Source organism: Stigmatopora nigra, chromosome 4 (assembly GCF_051989575.1).
Source record: "Stigmatopora nigra isolate UIUO_SnigA chromosome 4, RoL_Snig_1.1, whole genome shotgun sequence".
NCBI lineage: Eukaryota > Metazoa > Chordata > Actinopteri > Syngnathiformes > Syngnathidae > Stigmatopora > Stigmatopora nigra.
The window spans coordinates 5,702,294-5,722,508 of NC_135511.1; the positions used below are offsets into that span (position 1 = coordinate 5,702,294).

At 39.6% G+C, this 20,215-nt stretch overlaps 1 long non-coding RNA gene across 6 annotated transcripts in view; it reads right to left on the reverse strand.

Annotated features, from left to right (window-relative positions):
- The window catches only part of LOC144195663 (uncharacterized), a 131,730-nt gene that overhangs the window by 12,426 nt on the left and 99,089 nt on the right, over nucleotides 1-20,215 (reverse strand). For 5 of the 6 annotated variants that reach the window (XR_013326126.1, XR_013326124.1, XR_013326123.1 and 2 more), the window contains 3 exons: nucleotides 1,852-2,003; nucleotides 1,000-1,152; nucleotides 423-574 (listed from right to left, as the gene is read on the reverse strand). This is a non-coding gene — a long non-coding RNA (uncharacterized LOC144195663). Of the gene's footprint in view, nucleotides 1-422; nucleotides 575-999; nucleotides 1,153-1,851; nucleotides 2,004-13,945; nucleotides 19,626-20,215 lie in introns of those variants that run through there. The other variant, XR_013326127.1, reaches the window with a different exon arrangement.

Consider the following 20,215-nt stretch of genomic DNA (forward strand, 5'->3'; position numbering starts at 1 on the left):
TTTGTCGAGGAAATCTTGATGGCTTTAGTCCACTAATCGAATTGGCATAAAGAGGCAATGTCAATGGGAGGGGCTTGATTGAATTAAAGGATAGGCATTAGAATGTATCCAACAGCAGGTTCCTTAGCCTAATAAAAGTACATGCTGTATACAATCCACTATAACTATATTGTGAGGGGGTCAGAATGTTGAGGCTGGTTGCGAGTGCCTATGGAGACAATTTTAAGTGCGTAATCAATATGCAACAGCTGCTGTTGCATGTCGTAGGAATATGGAACACACAATAGTATTCTTTCCAAACGCATAAAATCAAATGTGCATTCACTTCAACACCTACACCCCCATAACGTATACATCACCATATTCAGATTTCCATTCACAGAATAAATAAATGGCATCCATGTTATTGTATTTGCACTCACTGTTTGTTTCATTAGTTTTGTTGCAGCTTTCAGGTCAGCTGAGATCACCAGGGGATGGACGATGATGCCAATTATCTAGAGGATTCACCCCGGGGCGAATGGCAGGCAAAACAACATGGTTCCCCTACGTGAGTACATGTAAACAGGCGTGCCTATAAGGACATGTGCACAAACATTTATTTTAGTATACACTATCATGGTTGACAATCATTAAGAATACACAATATTTGGTTTGCAATGTAAACAGACATCATGCTATGCTCTATACTGACCATGCTATTTTAACCAATATACACTGGTACCTTGAAGATATTTTTCTTTTTCTGAGAAACACTCATCATACAGTTTGTCAGACATTAATTGGAGTTTTAACAATTCTTTTAATTTAGTACTCTGAAATTGCAATGTTTCACCGTTAAGAGTCAGGAAATGATTACATGTTAGTCTACATATATTTTGTTAGAAGTTATTTTGATTGTATTATTTCATTCTTGTTGGCTTGGTAGGGCTCTGTTAAAGACAAATATTGAAGTATAACGTTAGGTAAAGCAAATGGATGGTGTAGTGGTTCACTTGCCTGTCTTCAGTGCGGGCATGCTTGGGATTGGTTTCTGCTCAGTATGATTGTGAGTGGTTGTCTGACTGCCAACCAGTCTATAGGGTGTAGTTCGCCCCCCCCCAAGTCAGCAGGGATAGGCTTCGGCAACCTTCATAACCTGTGGAGGATGCACTGTACAGATGATTAATGAATAAAGTTTAGTAAGATCTGTAATGGAAGATCATTAGTAAATATTTAAAGTTAAAATAGTTGCATGCATTTGTTTCCCGAACTTTATTTTGCCAGGGTGCCCATTTGTAGTTAGGAAACATTCACATTGCATCACCAAACAAAATGTTACACAAAATGTTTGCGATCTTAAAAGCAAATTTTCAACAGATCTCTCAAAGTGATTTTCACAGCATTAAATCTGAGCCTGTTTAATTGAACCAAACCAAATACATCATTAAATCTGTTTTTTTAATGGTAGCAGGTGGATATATTATTATTATAGAATAGATCATCCCTACAATAAAAAAGATTTGTGCTGCCTCTCACTATACATAACTGGAATATGTAGAGTATAGATAGAAACACAATTTTGATATTATTCTAAATTAGACTTTTAGAAATAATCTAAAGAAACAAGTTTTGGATATGATAATTATAATTCATATATAAGTATCAATAGGACATAGGTTTGTAAAGAAAAAATAATAATAATTCTTAACCTATTTACCATTCCACCTTTCCTTCACTTTATCTTTACTGCTTTTCAAATCCTTCAACCTAGATTGACAGTGATTAGATTGGTCATAGTTGACGGCAAATTCAATCAGACACTGTATTTGTCAGTAGTTTTCATGTATAAAAGGCAATACTCCCACTTACCTGTCTCATGGTTTGCATCCTCACAAGATATTCCACTAGCAACAATCTCACAACGCGATCATCCCCGGTCGAGGTGTTCCAACATGTCATTCGTCTGTCATTTGTTTATCAACTGACAACAGCTCTGTCTCCTCGATGCATTTGTTTAGGTGCTGAAATGGTGAAAATGCTCATTGTTTGAGATTTCTCCTCCTTACGGCGCCCTGCAGCACCTCTTCTATTTGGTATCATTTCCATTTGATATGGCAGTGACATTTTTTGACAGCATGTAGATAGATAAGATTTGTTGCGCCTGTGAGCTATCGAGGGATTAGAAATACACATTCTTTTTTGGCAGACGCTCTCTAGATAGCTTTCTCCCGGTAATGTGAGATTCAAGCAAACAGTTTTTGTGATTGTGATCTATGTACTGCTCCTTTGCTTTGCATTGACTCTGACAGAACATAAATGAGCATCATTCATGCTTAAAGCCTCAACATTTTTCCAATTAGAAGTATATAAGATAATAACATTTATATGTGGATTTTTTTATACATCACTATAGGCAAATCCCTACAAAGCAAATGGAAAGCATTAGGTCAGACATTATTCACTTTCATAGGTGCATCAACTTAGAAACATTTCTGGACATGGAGGCCGAAAGGAGATTAAAAAGTCAGGGTTAATTGATATGGAATCACACGAACTGACCGTTTAAATTTTTTTTACATCTGTCACCGTCTTTTTTTATTTTTTCATGTACAGATGGACAAGTACTGTTGTCTTGGCCCTGCCCAGTTGGCCCGAGTTCATTCTATTCATAGTGAATGAGGTGATGAACTGCTATCTCCCAGCCTCTGTCAAATCATTCATGTCCACTTTGTTTAGATGGCGGCCCAGAAAAGAGTTTTGTGGGGGAGGCCTATCACGGTGAGGGATGTAAAGCAAAAAAAGAGTCACACAGCAACTTATCAGTTGTGTGTGGCCTTCTGATGAAACTAATGTACCAATGCGTCCATAGGCCAAAATGTGTTGGATTTTAACAGTGAGAGAGAGAAAACTCACACAGGCCCAGGGAGAACATCCAAACTACACACATGAGGACCGACGTGGATTTGAACCCAGGACCCCAGAACTGTGAGGGCGACAGGCTAACCACTCAAGCCGCTAGGTTGTCAAAATAGGATAAATATCAAACAAAATATATATGTCAAAGACAACATTGGCAAATATCTGCTTTCTTTTCATAAATTTGATCAATGATTAATGTTGCTCTATTTGACATGTTCCAGACCGAACCAATTAATTAATCATTGAATGTGCTTTCACATTAATTATCCACACTGGTAATTTGAAATAATTGCTTGTTTTTCGTGAAAAAAAATGTAAATCAAAGCATACATATTTCATCTGGTTCATTAATTAATCATAAAACAATCAAAAGATAATTTCATTTTTTGAACCATTCTGATTAGCAAGTTGAGCAATTTTTTCACTTTATTTTTGTAAGATTGACCTGCATTTTTGCACTAACACTCATGAATCTAGATGCCTCCTCATAACATTTGAAAAGAATACGTCTCTATATTGGCTTTAAATTGTGACCAAACTTGGCAACATCACTTGGCCTGTTTCACAGTGATATAAATATCACAATTGTCTGATGCGCACAAGACAGGGGGAAAATCAGTTTGGATTTAACTCAAGGACATTCTGTACATCTTTTCGATGGAAAAACATTCACCATATTTGATATCGACCCTTCCTGCCGACCTCTTTGGGTAGTGGTCTGCTGGTTACAAAAAAAACATGAGCTGAGCTAACATAGATATAGGGAGCTTATGTGAGAGGTTATACCAATCAGAGTGTAACCAACAGTGGATTAATTCAACACTAAAGGGATTACAGTGGAGCAGTTTACATAGATAAACACCGGGTCATAGGTAGAGGACTTGATTTTTGCATGATTTAGCTCCTTAGTTTTCTTACATTGTGTCGGTCAACCAGAACAAACCATCTGTCCCCTCTTGCTGTGTTTAGAATTTAACCAGATAGAGAAGCCTGTGACAGTTTCTAGTATCATTTCTCATAGCACTCCATAATATAATTATGAAGATAACTGAAATTCTAAATGTAGACATCGTTTACATTTCCCAAAGTCAAACATCCGTTAAAGTGACAGGAGGAGGGTCGCTGTAAGGAGGATTCCAGAAACGATGGGAAAAGTACTTGGCCCCATAACCAACTTTAATCTCCCACCTAAAAGCTTCCATGATGTGTAAACATATCCTAAAGAGTCTGCAAAGCCTTTCCTACTTCCCCGCATCACCGGCTGGCCACCCAGCCTGCTCAGCCAGCCATCAGGAATGGACGATAACTACGGAGGTCAAAGTTTAAGAGGATCATTGAAGATGGTAATGATGAGAATTGAAAAAGTCCACAAACAAATTGGCTAAAGTGGGGAGAAGAAAACAAGGTGGCTTTGTTAAGGAGCTTGCGTGTTAAATAGCAGTCTAAACACATCACAGCCTCACTTGAACCTCAACTGATTTATATCTGCACTCTTCTTATCTAATAGAAACATTGGTTCTATTATTGTAACACGGGTGTTGTTATAAACTTTTGTTTCACTTTGTCACTGATATGCATAATGTTCATGTAAAAATAGCATAATCTTAGTGGACAATTACGTTGATTCATTCGTTCTATTTCTGAATCGCTTTATCCTCACTAGGGTCGCAGAGCTGACTTCGGGCCAAAGGCGGGGGCCACAATGAATTAGTGGCCAGCCAATCGCAGGGCACAAAGAGACAAATAACCATTCAGGCTCACACCAATACCTGTCCAATCAGCCAAGCATGGATGTTTTTGGAATGTGGGAGGAAACCGGAGTACCCGGAGAAAACCCACACAGGCCCGAGGAGAACAGGCAAACTCTACACAGGTAGCCCGACCTGGATTTGAACCCATGTGTCGCACTGTGATGCTGACGCGCTAAAAACTTATACGCCAGGCCGCCCACAACATAATCATGCTGTCTTTAAACTCACACCTCATAGCATCCATCAAAACTGAACTTAATCATAACATGAAAGACAATTTTATGGTAGAGTTGTTGTTTTGGATCTTATTGGATTGTACAAGTGAACCTAATGAAGTGGCTGATAACATCATGACATCATTAGTACATTGCTGGGTTATTTCCCCAGCGTGTTTCTCATTGTAAAGCTCATGTTCTAATACAGTGAATTCGCAATCGTTAATATCAAGTCACAAATGACGCCATTACTGAGCGTCACCTTTTCATATATAACTGTGATCCATGTACATTTAAGTCTATTCCAGATTAGGCCCACATGTGATATAAGGACTGATCCCCCTCGCTCCTGGTGGGACCCTCACCCCCATCTCTTGTTTTGTTTGACTTGAGTTTCAGGCTCACAGGGAAGTTGAAAATGGCAACAGGAAAGAAAGACAGTGAAAGAAAATAAACATTGAACATGGGACGATAAAGAACAATCCAAACCATATGTTTGACTTGCAAGTAAACAACAGCAGACGTAATAGGTGGTGGAGGGATTCACTCCTTTGAGAAATTCAATACATTGACAACATATGCTGAGTCTTATAGAAATCATGATCTAATTCCTGCGGTCCAACGCAGGTCAACAATGCTAAAAATAGTGCCAAGAGAAAAAAAGAGAAAAAATTATCTGGCTTTAAAATGGTCAGCAACTTCTTACACGCTTAAGAACTAGTTACTTGGAAGCTGAAGTAAGGCTTGCCTATGTCTCGGGGGAAAAAAATGTATACAAGGCAATATGCAACACAAAGTAGTGGCATAAATCTCCAGATCAGCTGCTATTGATAGTGCTTTGGCTCCTGATTTGCTAACATGTGTGCATATCCATTTTCTTGACAAAGATATATTACAAATGACTGGGGAGGTAATAGAATTGTCTTTAAGGGGTAGGACGTCATTTATTAGCAGCAGAAGGTAGGCTACACCTGTGTTATGTCCCATTACTCCAAATATCATTGCTTCTTTTCTCAAGTACATCGTCTTCTTTGTGGTGACTAATGGATATATTGGAGAAGAAGTAAAAAAGCTCATAGTTTGATACAATAAGTGTATTGGCTGTAAATTTAAAGTAAACGTCAACATTGTGCTAACAAGTGATGTATTATGTATGCATACTTCAATGTTACAATTGCAGGAATTATATCTTATAATTACCTATTTAATCTTCATGACTGGTAACTGCAGAGAATTAATTGGTTGCCATTGACAACAATAGATGTTCAATGCATATTGAATTAAAGTACTGCCAGTAATTGTTCTTAATTGAAAAAAGGGTAAAAGTGTTTCTCACACAGATAAGCAAACTGGAATAATGTAAAATGGAACATGTTAATGTTGGAAACATGGACCCAAAGCAGGTATTCTAAAGTGTTATACTTTGATCAAAACCAAGTCAAAGGATGAGAAGTCATCTTTGCAGCAAATACATTCATATTGCAAAGTGACAATTTTTACATAATTCCCTTAAGAATCTCTAAAAATTAGTTTCTCATGTTGTATGGTAGGAGTTCAAACAAAGTCACAATGAGACAGAGTCAACTTGCTGTCTTCTGAGACATATAAGGAAGTCTGAAGCCATAGTATGTCTAAAGCATATTCCCCTAAAAGCAAGAGGAAATATACAATGTGTATGTACGTAAGCATGGATCTGCATGTTTATTGTGAAAACCCACACATTTATTTTTTATACTGAAAATACATTCATATACAGCAGCTTTTAAGTGTATGCCTCCGGACCCTCTTCTGGGTGTCTGTACCCTGGGGGCTTACGAAGCTTGGATTTTTGGGATGCTGTTCAGCATCTGTCGACTCCTGGCGGAGCGCCTTGTTCCACTGGTAGGAGGTTGACTGCATGATCCCAGCTCACTACATCAAGAAGCACTGTGAACCTGAGTTTGGTGTTGCTGTGTTTAATATTTGTGATAACAATTCCTATACTTTTGAATTTGATGTCTCAGTTGTTTTGGATTGTTTTTTCACATTCTGTTTCTTTGTTTCTAATATACCATGAATAATTTCTGCTTGTGTCTTAAGTTGTGCAAGTAAGTGGTGGATATCTTGCGGACATAAAGTGAGGGATTTTCTCCACTCAAATGTTCTTATCTCAATAAAATTCGGACATGTTTACAAACGGTTTGGCTTATAACAAACCATATTATGTAGTAGGTATGATCCAGGCTGTAAGTAGATTGTCATTCCTAAAAAATAAAAACCATTTGAAAATTGGGCCCTCATTAGTTCTTCCAAATCCAACGCCCCATTGCCCTTGATGTTATGGGATTACAATGACCCTTGTGTCCTGTGGATGCTAATGATGACAATTGACGATATCATTCCCCACTGGCTCACAGCCTGTATAGGACATACACTGATGATATCAATAATTTCCATGCTAGGAAAATGGTTATGGGTCTAGTTCTACCAGGTTGCTGACTGACATAAAAACACCCTCTCTCTGGTATAGTGCTTAACTGCCCATTGGTTGACATTCCACCAATATATGGGCTTAGTCTTCTCAAAATCAGTTGGGATCGGGTCTAGCTCACAAACACCTGAACAAGATAAGCGGTACAGAAGATGTATCAATGAATATAATACACACTCAGGACAGAAAACAACTCCATTTATACCAAAGAAAACACATCAGCAAAATCAGGCAAGCAGGATTATGGTGGTTTATCTACCTGCAGCACATACTGTAAGAATGACAGGCCAACAGAACACAGCACATGGCAGGAAGGGAAGGTAAGGCTGATTGATCCCTCCTCGACACCTATCTACATGACTATTTTGCTCTGCAGGAAAACAACACTTTGTCTCGCACAAACCCCTTTGAAGACAGACTGGAAAAATCCGGTACAAATGTGCCAAAAAATACGAGTGGGCGCATTGCACACAAACCACACACACGCCTGTTTGTAGCTATGTTTGAATGGAGTTTAGAGAAGCATCTTTAAAACAGTGTCTCTTTCAGACAGTACTTTCTACTTTACAAATAGCAAGGGTATGCAAAACGAGAGGAGAAAGCTAAATTGAGCTTCAATCCAAGGTCAGTGCGTAGCTCTCTGAAAAAAAGTCGTAGATCTCCCCAAAATAATATCTATCAAGTTGAGGAGAAAGCGCCCTTGTCTCGACCCCTGTGGGGTTGTTGGAAAGATGGTTTCCTGTAAAAAGTTTTATCTGAGTGTGTGGAAGATTAACGAGGGAGTTTTCATTGGCTGCTCTAAAGACGACTTGCAGTATTTCGAGATGATAAGATCGGAATATTTATCGAGCCTCTTCTTCAGGTCATTTGCTATGTTAATTTTATGAGCTTGGTGTTGCCTTTGTTTATTGGTTATGTGTTATTCCTCTTCAAGCCTGGAGCAAGGAGAAGAAAGGGGGATTTGTACACTTAGCATGCAGTGTCTTCAAATTAGTCACCCATGCACAATTATTATTGTTGTGTAAGGAGATGCAGTGGAAAAACTCATTTTACTTGCTCTGTGTGAAAATTTAATTCCATTATTTTTCAATCTGATCAGCTTCTTGTTTCCACACCTTTCTTATTTTGAAAAGGATAATGCATTGTTGGGGGCAAATTTAGTCTTTTACTGATTTCTCACGGGAAAAAAAAGGTTTGGAGGGGTTTAGTAAAGAGATAACCATAGTGAGTCTAGAGAATTCAATTTTTAGGCCAAAAAAGCATACAACACATCAATTTCAAATTTCAAAAGGTCGATCTCAGCACTACCAGCCATGTTTTGATTTCACTTGTTAGTGAAGTCAGTGTGAAGAAAATTCTAAATATAACTTCCTTTCTCTGTAAAAGGTAAGTGCTTAAAATGGCCATGTGTAGTGGTGTGCCAAAACAAGCACTGACACGATCTGTTGTACTATGGCTTGAAAAGTATACCTATTTTTCATACACCCAAAACGTCTTAAAATGGATCAAACACTGGTCATAATCTCTATTAATCTCCTAATTGCCAATCCCTTTTCTTAAAAAAAAACATGGGTGAGGTAGATTCTATTAACTTTTAGAAATCCTTGGCCACTAAGGCATGTCTTACCATTAATAGAAACGAATATAGTTGATTGGGTATTTATTGCTAAAGCCGTATCCTTTTCAGACCACTGTCAAGTTCATTAAGTGATTGAAGTGAATGGATTGAAGCCCATCAACTTGTTGGCAGACTCCTGCCATCATGAATCAACGGAAGAGGGTCAAGACATCACGAGGCGTCTTGCATCCTCAGGCCTCAGCATCTTAACTGTGACCTCATCGCAGCACCCAATGAAATATCCATAGACAACATTTAGTCAAGGACTGGAAGATTTGATGATGTGAAAATGGAAAAAAGTGGGCAACTATTACTGTGATGAAGCAGAGAGAATTCCTATTTCATGATGTCCGTGGGTTATTCATGCGGGATTACATAAATCTTTGAAAGAGTTTTAAATCACCCTCCCCTCTCCTCTCACTCCTCAAGCACTCACCATTATAGCCGACATCAACCGCAGGAGCCAATTGTTAAAGAGAGGTTCTAAGTGCACACCACGATCGATATTGATAATGTTAGAAATGTGCAAGAAAAAGGAGTGTGAGTGGGGGAGAAAGAGACATAAATCTGGACGTGGTGAATAGGGGAGAGCAGCTGCGGTGGCCTCCGAGTTGTCCCCCCCTCACCTCTTTGGAAACATCATCAGCACTAATCAGGGCTCGGCTAAAGAAAACGTTGCAGCTTGATTTACACTTAGTGCCGTCTGCTGTGTAGCCGGGTAAAATTGGCGGAGGGGATGAATGAAAAAGCATCGGAGTGAAGAAAATGAAGGAAAAAGATTAGTTGGAAGACACTAATAAGAGCAGGGAACCACATTCCTTCAAGGTCAACACCAGGTGACGCCAAAAGGTTGTATAAAGGTCAAGCTGGATGATGGTCGTGTAGGCCTCAGTGACAGACAATAACACCTCCCAGTCTGGGGCAGACATGTGGGGGTCGCCCTTGCTCTCACATCAATTCGCCAGGCATGGGCCGTGGCAATAAAAGAGATGGAGGGAGGACTTAGCCATGAGAGAAAGGCTAAAAGGAACAAAAAAAGAAGAAAATGTACAGGCAGATTGTGAAACAGCTCGCCTTTCAACTACTAACTGCTTTTCATGTAAATGTCTTGGACTGACACTTCTTACACATCCCAGCCCCAAATCTGCTGCCTCCGCCCTCCTGCCGCCACGCAACTCCCTCGCTTTTTACTCTAGTGTACTCTGTCAGCACAAGAATAAAAGCGATGGGAACGGCAAGACAGAGGAGGGAGGAGGGGGAAAAAAACAGATACGGGAGAAATCGGACTCTCGTCGGGGTTGGCGAAAGGTCAGCGGTGACAGGCGCTAAGGTTAAACTGCCGAGTTAAAATACTGTTCATTATCCTGTGCAGCCTCTTCCCAAATTCCCCTCTTTTGTGTCACAGTCAGTGCCCGGCATCAATGTTCCCCACCCCAGGATTTATTAGACATTGTTGGGCAGCGAGAAAGGGGACCTTTCTCTGAAATAGTCTCACTGATCCTATGGCAAGGACAATACTGCTGCCAACACAATTACAGAGCTTGGCTTGAGTTATAAGGGCTTTAGCACTGACCCAGCACTACAGATCCGAGTGGGTGCGTTTTTGTCTAGGCTGACTTCATCTCCCCCCCCAAAAAAGCAGACTGAGAATTAATACCAAATTCATTTTCATATTTTCTACACATTCAAAGAAACCTTATTTAATTAGCGCACATGAGGGGGAGTATCCGTAACAAGAATTAGGATGAATCATATCATCCATTACTCATGAGAGGGCCATAGAAATAGAACCAGACAAATTAAAAACACAAGTAATTAGCTCTATGCAAAACATGTTGTTAGTGTATTACCTGATTTATGTGGCCTACTGTTTATAAGGGCACAATGGGTTGGTCATTCATCCTACACACAGCATTAAAAAAAAGCTGTACTTGCCTAATTGGCCTAATGATATTAGAAATGACTAACTATAGAAATTGTGCAAATTGCAAGGAACAATTAACCTTACATTTCACCAGGTTTGAAAAATCCATCATTTTTCATTTGTGGAAAGTAAATAAAATTCAATGCTTGACTCATGACGTGTAACAAATAAAAAAAACAAGGCTCTGTTGTTGCCTTCTGTCAAATATCACACCACAAAAAAGGGAAAAAAGAAACAAAAACTACACAGAATTCAGTGCCGCTGACAATGACAAACATCCAATCATGTGCATCTTTTTATTTTGCTGCTATGAATTTAAATGAGTTTGTGACTAGTAAGTGGTTAGCATGTCCGCCTTACAGTTCTGAGATCAAGGATTCCATCCCCGGTGGGCTCTAACCTTCCTGTGTGGAGTTTGCATTTTCTCCCCGGGCATGCATGGGTTTTCACCGGGTTTTCCGGTTTCCTCCCATATCCCTAGAACATGCATGGTAGGCTGTTTGATAACTCTAAATTGTCCCTAGTTATCAGTGAGAGTGTCAATGGTTGTCCATCTCCTTCTGCGTTGTGATTGGCTGGCATCAGTGGCTTCTGCCTGTAGTTAGATGGCATAAACTTCTGCCACCCCCAACTACCCTTGTGAATAATAAATAAGTGGTAAAGAAAATGAATGAATGAATGAACTAGTAGGCAATAGAAGCGTATGACGTAATGTTTAGGAATGAATCAATTGACCTGAATTGAACTTCAGTTTAAGTAATTTGAACTCGATATAAGTACAATACACTCCAGTAAATAATTAATTGTTTTCCCCAAATGGGGAGCCAATAGACACTTGAAATACCTGGGATGCCAGCACGCTCTTTTGAAGGCATCGGGAGTGAGATTAGGTCACCATATTAATTTGCTTCAATGAGCCATGACTACTGAATTAATGAACATAACTGAGATGCTTCCCCTGAAAATATTTAGGTAGGATGATAATAGGAAATGTTTTTTTTTTTACACGGCAGCATACGCCAAAGGTGACCAACAGGAGAATTTCCCCAGACAAAATAAACCACCCAAAGGCTGATCACAACCTCCACAAACTCCACACTTCTTACAAATCTCTCTCCGACAGGGCCGCAAGTCTAAATCACCGCCAGCACTCTGAATTGTATATTTCTATTTAAGGAGAAACATTGTTTTCATCTTTTGGCCCTTGACTCCCAAGAGCAATGAAGGAAATAAGAAGAAAAAAAGCCTTTAAATAACGAGAGTGCCATCAGTTCCCCTGCTAGTCAGCACATTAGCCTCGCCTGTGACGGAGCGTCTGACACCTACTAAAATGTTTCAGCTCTATGAGCGCATAAGAGCATAAATAATTCAAAATTAATCCCTGCTGAGGGGGACTATGGGAATCATAAATTATCAGAATGGAGTCTTGGGTGCAGGCGCGGGATTGAAATACCCATGGTAACAATCGAATGGAGGCGCTTATTACACCTTGTGAGAAGACAGCTTAAACTCAATTTGGAATACACAAGAACTGGCACAACTATGGTGTCTCAAATCCAGCGGCGGTCCGTGACTTTTCTTGCGACGCCTTTAGCTATGTCTGAATCAATCCAACCCTCAAAAACTATTTAATGGCTATAAAACCTCTATTCCAACTACAGCTGCGACTGTCTAACCATGGCAACAAAAAATGGCTGAAATGTGATTGGTTAAATGCTTGAATATGAAAACACACATCTGGAAGCAGTGCAACCAGGAGGAAAATCAATGAAAGGAAGCCAACTGACAATATAAGTATTCATGGATAAAACATAATTAATATCAGTCTGTGATTCAGATATTTTTTAGGCCAGCAGAGAAGGACTTGAAGGTCCTGGCGTCACACCACAACTGAAATCACACAAAGCCCCTTCACTGTGCATCATATACAAGTACAGACACATCAGTGTATACAGTAGAAGTTTACATCAAGAACCTGTATCAGTTCATTTAAAAGGTTTAAGGCATCAATCACAGAAAGAGGGAAACAAAAAGAAAACATGGACACCCAAGGGGATGTTTTGTTGACATTTACAGCAGGTTTGTGTAAAGATTAGCTCATCACTCTATATGGACTCCAAGCTGCTCAAGAGGCAGTGATGGATGGCAGGCAGATTACACTGCTAATCAACCTTAGAAAAATAGAAATATTAATACCTGGGAAATTAGGTTATAGACCAAGGCTGCTTCGCAGTTTCTATCGAAGGCCCATTAAATCAGGTAGTTAGGCCAGTTATGTTTGATCGAATAAATGACAACAAATCAATGATCTAATCAGTCAACAAATATTTTAGAAGTTGAGGATTTGCGTAGAGACCATGCACAGCTGAGATTTATCATCAAATATATGTAAACAGCCTTATACATATTTTTCATTTATTATTTTTTTAATGAAAGGGGGACAGTAAATACTCAATAAATAAATAAATGTAAAAGAACATAAAATAGTCTCATTTTTTCTTTATTTTTAAATCACATTTATTTTCAAAGGTAAAAAAAAGATATATATTATTTTAGCGAGCAACACTTTGCTGTACTTTGTTGCTCTGGGGTATACATCGCACAATCCAAAATAATGCATAGAAAAAAGACACACGTAAGTTATAGAAACAACTTGGCTTTGATGATATTGTCACAAAAACACCAATAAAGTGAACCTACAATATTAACAAGATATACAATATTTTCCCTCATAAATAAGACAGTTTAGTTTAGCTGCCTATGAAATGGCAAGAAATGACAAGTATGTGAAAATACTAGTGTAGAGAATATCAAAGCTACAGTACATGTGTCATCTCCGGTGTTGCAAAACGGTGTTAAGACACAAACTGATCCTCGGTAGAAGGCACACTGTAGCGAGTGGCAGTGGTGAAGAAGGGAAGGATAAAAATATCCGATTTGAAAGTGGTTGGAAATATACATATCAAAGGAGAGACATGGAGATTTCCTTTGCATCTGCATCCTATCAATGTAGAACCCCCACCCCCCCCACCCCACCTCCCTCCATTTGTTGAGTGAGACGAGAAGGTCTCATGCAAATTCCCAGGTAAGAGAGCCAGAAACCTACTTAGCGTTTGATGCTATACCTAATCCATGGGTTCTATCAGAAGATTACGAGAAATAAAGTGTTGGGAAAGACGCAAAGGAGGACTCAGAACACCGGCTAAGACAATGTAGGTTTCAATCTTGGGCACATGCAATTTTTGTTAATAATATTTGTAATTATTATTATTATTATTATGAGTTATTCCACACTTATTTAACTTATTGTCTGCCTTTGTTGGTGCTAAAAAATTAACCAATTTTGACAGCAAATGATTACAGCCAGTCATATTCAAAATGGATTTGAGCTCTTGCATTATCAAGGGCATTGAAAGATGAGCATTCATTCATTCATTTTGTGAAGTGCTTATCTTCACAAGGGGCTATCTATGTAGAGTGTTCGACCAGCCTACCATGCATGATTTTGGGATGTGGGAGGAAACCAAAGTACATGGAGAAAACCCATGCAAGCCTGGACAGAACATGCAAACTACAGGGAGGACCAACATGGGATCAAACCCCCGACCCCATAAATGTCAGGCCGACGTTGTAGCCAATTCTTTGCTGGAAAGATGAGCAAGCATTCAGTTTTGAATGAATACCAAGTGAAAATTTCCTCTGCCAGAAGGTGAAACATAAAGAAGACAATGATTTTAAATTCAGTTCCATGATTGTTGGTCAGTATGTTGGTGTTCAAGATAACACAGGAATGAATGAAATAATCAATATCAGGCTTGTAGGATATTTTATAATATGAAAAGGAAGAGGAGATTAAACATGTGGGTGGATAGTTTAAGGGTGATGAGTAATTTTATAAAATGTCTCTATTTTGTGGCTTCATTTCAAATACTTAAGAAGAGTGCCTTCTCTACCAAATACGGAGGTGCTTTGAACTTCTTAGTACGTGCTTGATAAATATTCAAGATAGTCATTCAGAGATATGAATGCACAGAAGGGAAAAGAAAGATGTCTAACTATGCTTTATTGTTGATTTGTATGAACACAGTTTGGGTAGTTTGTGTTTCATTACGGCATTCATATTTCCTGACCAAGGAAAAGGAGTTGAGGAAAAAAATCACAAAGAATGTCTTGATTGTAGCATGCTGAATTTACCCATAATATTATATATATAATATATAACATATATTATATATATATAATATATAACACAAAGAAATTTTCTGAGTACGGGATGAATAAAGTCATCCAATCCAATCCAATATTTGATGCCTGGCTTTTATGGCTGCTAATTTCCTGACTTTCCACCCTAGAGGGCACACACTAAATGTGTGGAGGGCAATTCATTCGTCACACAGCTTTATCAATTAGCGATGAACTGCTAAATGCATCACCTTCCGATTTTGTGTAGGAGTAGAGGATTTGTCAGGGGAACTGGAAGGTGCTTTATTGCTCAAAATTTCATCACAATAAAGGCTTATGGGTAAGGTGGCATAATCGTTGCCCTATAAATGTCTCAGTGTAAATTACATGCTTCTCGGTCGACTAATCCTTGTAATTGATGAACTTTTATGCAGAAGAATTTTTTGTATATTATTTTGTAATTTGTTTATTAATTACGAGAACGCTCATTTTGGGAACTCGACCAAATAAACATGATTATGTGCTCTGCCGCGTTGACGTTTCCAAAGCGGTGAGCTGGCTGGATCGCGGGCGGCTCCTTCCTACTGCCAGGAAATGTCTAATAGTCATCTCAGTAGAAGTTGAAATGCAACGATTTCCATTAAAAAAAATAAAAAAGTGGCATAAATAAGTGCCAGAGATACAACAATTTGGATTTACATACATTAGCCATCTCTATCTCTTTGGGATATATTGCATTCTTGATGTGTGAGGCAAGCTCAGAGATAAACTAAATATGACCTATGCTCTCCAGGCTTTGCCAAACAGAGCAAACGCCTATAAGAATACTTAGGAGTTGAAAAATCTTGACGACAAAAAGTTCCGACATAAAAGGCAGACATGAGCTGACTGATGCTCTGTTGTGTTTGAAGATCAGGGACATCTCAGAGGTCAGTGGCTGTGTCTATCTTTTGGTGTATGCATGCATGTGTGTGTGTGTGTGTGTGTGTGTGTGTGTGTGTGTGTGTGAGAGTGTGTGTGTGTCTTTGGCTAGGCTTGAGAACACAAGCAAATACTCTCAAAACATGCGGATGTACTTTCTCACAAAGGTTCAGGGGGAGCTCTGTGCAAAATTACAAATCCTCTTGGATTTAAATGTAAGAAGAATGTGCTGAAATCTAAAATATTAGCAGGAAAACCAGGCATTAGTTGTGCTGCGAAGAGTGTAAACTCATACCAATATTAAGAGAACTCATACCAATATTAAGAAAAGTAATAATGAGATTGTCCCTATGGGCAAACGTGTCCAAAACCCTCAACACAATTAGTGGTAGGGTGAAAAGATGATCGTGGGTGTGCTGTAGCCTATCCCTGTAAACATTGGGGAGTAAGCGGGGACACCGTGAATTGGTTGTAAGCCAATCGCAAGGCACAAGGAGATGCACAACTTGTCGCGATCATACCAAGGGGCAATTTAGAGTTTTCAACTAGCCTAGCATCCATGGTTTTGGGAGGCGGGAGGAAACCAGAGTACCTGGAGAAAACCCATGCTGTCACTGGGATAACATGCAAACTCAACGCAGGAAGGTTGGGACAAGCAAACTACGAAAACAAGCAAATTCTCTCATCTCATTGTGGGTGCAGGTTTTTGTTCCAACTGATCCACCACAAACAGTTTAACCAATGATGTTTCTGTTGAGAAAAATAAGCACCTGACTGCAATTCTCTTATTGCACTTCTAGGATACCAGATTGGTGGAAAGGTTTCCTCTTACAGGTGGGAAGGAAAACCTACACCCAAAGCAGCCATTTCTAGAATAGTTGGGGGACCACTGGTTAAGATGAACAGAAAAAAACATAGGCATTAAAGTGTGAGGAAGAGGTCATACGTAAGGGAAGATTGCAGAAATTAAGCGAATATATAGAGACAATGCACATAAATCCATCAAGCCCACTCTGTGTTTTTAATCTGGCGCTGCCATTGAGTGTTGCTGTGCTGGCTGCATTGAAGCTTGCAGCCTGGAGCTTTTAGCACAACACAACCCTTCGCACTAAAGACCTCCTTTCAGCTTGCGCCCAGGGAAGTGGGCTGGGGAGACCCTTTGATGTGGGAACACTGAGGTCAGAGAGAACAGTCTGTGTGCAGCGCTAAATTCCATCCCCCACAAACGTTCCTTTTCACTTTGTTACTGGCTTCAGTGTGCGGAAAAAAATAATTTAGCACAGTCTGAATATGTAGGAGTTTTGTAGGAATCATGCCACTTTCTGGGGTCTATATAAATGTGCACAATTCCATGTGAGATATAATTAGGATTTGAACTATTACATATATATATTCAATTTCTTGATTTTCAAAACAATTTTTAATTTATGAATTGGCTTGTCATATTAGATGTGATTGGGAGAAAATGTTCCACTGACTCACCACACAGTCAATACATTTGTCCAAAAAACATGAGAATGTATTATTATTATTTTATTTTAATTTTTTTGAGAAAGAAAGAGATTTAAATAATGTGGGGCACAAGGAGGGGCAAATTGGAGAGCCGGGCGAGTGAAAAGGATTGGGAAGTAATCCTGCTCTTGATATTACACTCCCTCCAGAGGCCTTTTAAGGGCTCCATATCACAGCGTGCGACCCCCCAAACTTCTCTACCTACTTAGCAACTCGGCAGCCAGCCCCTCAACCCCCTATCTCCCAAAGGAGTAGATATACAGATAAGAATTTACAAGCTATACATGCAACTACGCGTGTATATATTGAAAGCACACTACACACAAAATATCCCTCTAGTGAATCAAATATATGGATTTTGAACCCCTCTGATATAAACAAACTGTTACACATGCACAAATATGTTCCATTTGTGGTTCCTGCGAGAATGTCAATAAAAAGGCCCGCCCCTCTTCTTGACCCTTGACCTCTGACCTCTAGAGGTTTCTCACTGCCTGTGATGGAGGTGCAAGCGGGGAAACTCATTTGTTGGCGGGTGCAAGCAGGGATTTGGAGGGGGCCTTGAGAAGAGCTCCCTCTATCAGGGCTGCAGAAAGGCTGCATCACGGCTAAGCTCCCCCTTTAGTGTTCAATGGCCACTCAGAAGATTATGCTGAGACCCAGGTTATGATTGAGTGGAATGGATTTAAGTGAATAAAAGAATAATTATTTATGTTGAAGTAATTATTTTAGAGACTAAATCAAAATTCATTTTACAGTGGTATGAAATTGATAGCCAACTCCATAACTTCCTTTGAGTTGGTCTGGGAATGAACTGTGTACACAATTACTACATTTGTGGTAAATGTTACATTTGTTAGAACTTGAATTTACAAGCCAACCAATTTCACTTAATCAAGATATGATGGGAATTAAATAAAAGTAAACTGGACTTCAATTACGTAGTATGGAATCATTATAAGTGAAGTGAATTTAAGTGGTTGAAAACAAAGATTTTAAATAAACATGCTTCCGTTTAACCAAATGTAAAATACATTAAAACAAGCAGGAATTAAAGACAAATACAGCAGAGTGCGTTGTAAATTTAACTAAACTAGCTGTCTGGCTGTCAGGTTCTCACCATGAACTTGATAAAATGAGTTAGGGATACTGAAAATCTCTGTTTCAATAGAATTTAAGAAATAGAGTTAGCGCTACTTAAAATTTTAATTTAGCGTGACTAGTAGGAAGTTGTTTGTTTCAAAGGCCTGCAGTGCAACAACAAGGAGTAAGAATTTCACACCCAACTCGCATATTTAACACCAAGCACCAATTTCTATTTGCTAGTGAGGTGGCCTTGTGCACAGTCACAGCATCTGGTCACGATTGCCTCTGAAATCAAGCATGGTGTTCCCATTCACACGGCAGCTATACACTAGTGCCTCCTATTCTGTCTTAGCCACGCCTGAGGGGATGCTAATTACCTTCTCACTCTGCCCAACTTTCGCTGGGACTCGTTTGCCACATTCAGCGCGGCGTTGATAGCAGACGGAGAGGAGGGAATGAGTGTGCGAGAGGGAGGGCAAAGAGGGAGGAGCGATAGGCGCAAATAGAAACAAACCAATAGTCTCCCTTAAACGAGGGCCGTCCGTCGTCGATGGAGACAAGTCATTTTGTACCAGCCATTTAAACCCACTGGGCTTGCCTTATGTGCGGCGCCGGGCTGCCTGTTTCAACGATGTTTTGTAATCAGTGACAAAATGCCCCCCCTCTCATTTTATGCTGCTACATCATAAAAGTGCTCCTTTTGTTACATTTCCAAGCCTAAAAGAGTCTTAATCCTCATCCTTTCAGGCCAGTCTATGGCAAATTCCACAGGGACATCCCATTCGCTGCGAGGGCTGGAGTGACCCACTCAGAAAGCAGCATGCGGGGCTTTGAGCTTTTCTTCTGCTGCCACTCTCCAGAGAACATTAAATCGTACTTTTCATCCCCCTCACCATAGGGGGAAGCCCCTTAATGATGACAGAGAAAGAGAAATTCCTCCACTTGGTCCTATGACACCATTCTGCTGTCAAGCGGCCGTCTCGGCGGACAGAGAATCAAACATGGCTTCCTGCAGGTGGAACGCCGATGAAGGTCACACTGCGGTCTAAAGAGAGCCAAAGAGGAGGAGAAAAAAAGCAAAAAGAAGCATGAGGAAGCTCTTCAGAGGGAGCCAGGCTTTTCCTGTGCAAATTAAGTCATCCCATGAAAAGATGAAAAAAAGACTGCCGCTTTCATACCATCATACTTTATGGCTTACTCAGATGTTTCTAGATGTCTCTTTAGCCTCGCTTCACTTCATGCTTATTCCCCATCCAACTTCTAAAGAGCAGATAGATCCTCTTCAATTCAACATGGCCATATCGCTTTCTTTTGTCGCCCTGAATTGTTGGTTTCTGTTACTACATCTTATTCTTTTTGTCTCCAGGGTTCCGGCTCTAAGGGCTCATCCCCTTGTCTTCTTGTGTGTCTGTTGAGAGCCCATCTCGGTAGAGGGTAGATTTAATCAGATTGAAACCTCTGCCATCCAACCTCCTACCTCATTTCACACAATGCTCAATGAGAATATAGTAGTAGCAAAGTAAATCAGATGTCAATCAGACAATAGATATAACTTTAGCCAGTTTGGCATTCAGTTGTCTCTTGGATGGACGAAGACATTTTTTTTAAATAATAAGTTACTTTATAGCCAATTGG